Genomic DNA, 3802 nt, shown 5'->3' with positions numbered 1-3802 from the left:
GCTTAATCAATTAACTAATAATGCCAGCTGGCACATTTAAATCACTAACCAGAAAGATATACCTTTTTTTTAAACTATTTCAATTAAGCCTCTTTCACAAGACCGTTCTTTAAAAATGTCCACACAGACTGGTCTGGCTTTAAACTCCTTCAGGCCATCCATAAATCATAAACCTTTTAATTCTAAAGTTGAAGACACTTCGCTTCCCATTGTTGCGGACAAACACCGAACTTACTCTCTCTCCGCCCGAGCTCGTTTGATCCTCCCACGTGGACCTGGTACCGAGGTGAAATATATAACATAAAAGTACTTTTAAAGGTTCAAACCTCCTTTATTAATAAAACAGTTATGATAAGATACAGCATTGTTTAAAAGTATAAATGTGCATTTATGAGACAGCCATACAACCTGATTCAAAGAACCCGGTGCAACTCAGCTCTCTGCTGGCAGATTGTCTGTCTGATGAGGAGAACAGCCCTGTCTTTATTCCCCTCTTCCACACACACACAGGATGCTCTCTCAGGAATGCAGTTCTAACTGGACTCAACCCTTTACTCCCCTAGACCCCTTCAGCCTGTCTGCAACTCATCATCTGCTTGTCAGAACCTGCTCCACTCCAGCAGTTCACAGAGAGGACACACAGTTTGCCTATACAATAATAAATGAATAAAATGTGTAAAACACAAAAACACACAGCTGCTTAACACAAAATACTGCTGAATAAACTTCATGCAAAAGTAAACAATACTAATGTTGATTATAGAACTTAAGAGTGAACAATACCTAAATTTAATTATAAACTAAACAATACCTAAGTTTGATTATAACACCATCCAGGATGGTTTTATTTTGGATTGTGATGTTCACCCTGGTCCAACATTTATATTTTGCCAATATGTCAATCTAATGTAACATTACAGTACTGTTACATGCTTACTGTGTCTGACCAAAGAATGGCATTAGTTAGTGCTCTTAAATCTCCTCTCCTTACATTTGCTTTATTTTCATTATAGTTTTTACTCTTAGGACACAGACTAATTACTGGTGCGTTTTAAGTGTACTTAAAATCAGGTTCACCTATTTTTTAAACATAAGCAGGTCCATTTTTATGAGCTCCACGTGTAATATGATTTGCAAAATTTTCAGTGAATCACATCAGTGGTGTTTTTATGATTACTGTGCAGCCATTAAAAAAATAAAACGGCATATTTATAGAATGACACAGCTAAATAATCTTACACCACGCTGAGAGCACACTTACGGTTTTGAGTAGATGGGTCACTCTCAGCCAGGGCACTTCTTATTAGTGCAACTACCCGCATGGCAGCATTTTGCATCTGTGTCTGCACAAATATAAACAAAACAGACTAGTCAGATAGTGTTAGCTTAGGTGGGCCATCAAATTACCAAGTGCTACTGCAGACAGATAATGGAGGCAATGTTTGGAAAGTTACTTAGTAAATGTTGAGCTAAAGAAAATGAWAAGTTGTGTTACACACAGACAATTAAGCATTTCAAGATAGACGTGACTCACCTCTTGATGGTCTGCCATGCCTTCTAGCTTTGACCATTGTTTTGACCACGCTCAAGTCTGCAGACGCTTCTTCTACCGCCTTTCTTCTAAAGCCGGCCAATCACAGAAGACAGGGACCTTAACCAATCATGTGTATTAACAGAAACCCAAACCTGGATCCGCCTACCTTCTGCCAAAAGTAACTGGCGAGCGAGCAGCGGACGAAGCTCGCGTGAGGGGGGAATGGGAAAAAAAGGCTCGCGCGAGGATAATGGTGTGTGCGCGCATGCGGGCAGAGATTCTGTGCACGAGAGGAGACAAAGTGCGCACGAGTGCAGATGTCCGCTCGCGGAGCTCAATCCACTCTCGCGCGGATATGAAAAGGCGCGCACAGGATTTTAATTTGCGCGCGCGAAATCTCGTTTTTTCTCGCGAGAGTTCTGGCATTATTTTGCCACCATACACCTCATCCTCTCCTCTCAGGTGGAGCGTGAGAATTTTTTTTTTTTTTTTTGTGGATCATCTTTTCTGAATTTCTGCCAGCTTCGTTTTGCTCTATGCTAGTTCTTTTTTACATTTTTGAACTCATTCTGACAAAAAAAATTTCTGAACCTTGCTCTCGGACTTCTTCCTCGACGTGTTGACAGCTGTCAGTCAATCCTCGAGGGACACGCCCACGCATTCTAAAATAAGTTACTTGTCTGCTTAAAGGGATCCATGATTAGTTGTAACATTAAACTTTATTTGATAAACATTTAACGGTAAAATAAAGACTGTAAAAATACTGTTGGATGTTTAGTTTTGTAATTTTTTTAGTTATATTTTAACATGGATGGAGCCATTTTATTTACACGCAAAGCATTCTGGGTAAATTACATCAACTAGGTCATTGGTGTGAGGCTGCTAGCGAGCTAGCGCTGAGCTAATACATATATATGGTGATAGCGTCAGGGCTAATGCTAAAACTAACAAGTTAAACTGAGGTCCTCCATCCATATTTTGAGTTCCAGGCGGAGTCATTTCTACCTTCTCCTCTCTDTCAACGCTCTCTGGTTTCATTTAAAAGAGTCGATCATCAGATATTGTCCAAGATTAACCTTCAGGGTGGGTATAGCTCGCTAGCAGCCTCATGCCGATGACCTAGTTGATATCATTTACCCAGAATGCTTTGCGTGTAAATAAAATGGCCCCGTCCATGTAATACATTTTTAAATGTTTAGTTTAAAAATTATAAAAACTGAACATCCTGCAGTATTTTTACAGTCTTTATTTTACAGTTAAAATACTGTATATGTTTATCATATAAAGTCTAATGTTACAACTAATTGGGGATCCCTTTAATTACCCAGCTTGGTTCTGACAAATATCCACATGTGATCAATGGTGTGTGTACAGGCTGGTGCAGGTTTACTGTATGTCCAGATTAGATAAAATCTTCGATAGAACAACTGCCTGCAAAGAAAAAAAACTAGTCATTTACAAATGTTTTGAATCTGAACAGTTACTATTTTGTCTCACTAGACTGAATAAGTGAGAAGCTTTACTTTGTCTGAAGCATATCTTCAGAATAAACAAACTACATTTGCCTGTTAAAATCCTACTTTTGTTGTGTAGGTAGTGCTTATATTTAAACCATCTACACATTACATAATGCAGTAGTTTTACCTGAAGACCTTCTGGCTGGTTTACATCTTTTTTTAAGTCCAACATCGACACACTGCAGTCCTGTTCTGTTCAGAGAAGGTGGTTGTTACAATGTGATCCAATGATAGACAGTTACTGAACTTTCTAACCTGTTAAACTACAAACAAGTCTTTTCCAGATCAAGTAATATGAATATATAGAGGCATAATCCGACTATAATAATGAAACATGCATGTTTGTAAGATAAAGTCTTTAAACTTACCAAACTGCGGTCCTTCACGTTAGCATTAGCTGCTTCCTGGAGGCTAGCTCTGCTCCAGTCGGACTGAGAAGCTGAGTTCAGCTCACTGTGAATCCCCGCCCACCACTCCCCGTCACTTCCTGTCCTCTCTCCTGCCCTCCCCATCACTTCCTGTCCTCTCTCCTGCCCTTCCCGTCACTTCCTGTCCTCTCTCCTGCCCTTCCCATCACTTCCTGTCCTCTCTCCTGCCCTCCCCTTCTCTTCCTGTCCTCTCTCCTGCCCTCCCCGTCACTTCCTGTCCTCTTTCCTGCCCTCCCCGTCTCTTCCTGTCCTCTCTCCTGCCCTCCCCGTCACTTCCTGTCCTCTTTCCTGCCCTCCCCGTCACTTCCTGTCCTCTCTCCTGC

The 3802-nt window shown here is 40.7% G+C and overlaps 1 long non-coding RNA gene across 1 annotated transcript; it reads right to left on the bottom strand.

Annotated features, from left to right (window-relative positions):
- Positions 1–71: 71 nt before the first annotated feature.
- Positions 72–1694, bottom strand: LOC106529102 (uncharacterized). Its single transcript, XR_001311596.1, has 2 exons — positions 1535–1694; positions 72–1343 (listed from the first exon to the last, which is right to left on the bottom strand). It is a non-coding gene; the product is annotated as an uncharacterized LOC106529102 (long non-coding RNA).
- Between the last annotated feature and the right edge of the window lie 2108 nt (positions 1695–3802).

The sequence above is a fragment of the Austrofundulus limnaeus genome, unplaced genomic scaffold (assembly GCF_001266775.1).
Source record: "Austrofundulus limnaeus strain Quisiro unplaced genomic scaffold, Austrofundulus_limnaeus-1.0 Scaffold422, whole genome shotgun sequence".
NCBI lineage: Eukaryota > Metazoa > Chordata > Actinopteri > Cyprinodontiformes > Rivulidae > Austrofundulus > Austrofundulus limnaeus.
The sequence above is the reverse complement of the archived record's forward strand: the minus strand, read 5'-3'. Positions and strand labels throughout refer to the sequence as shown.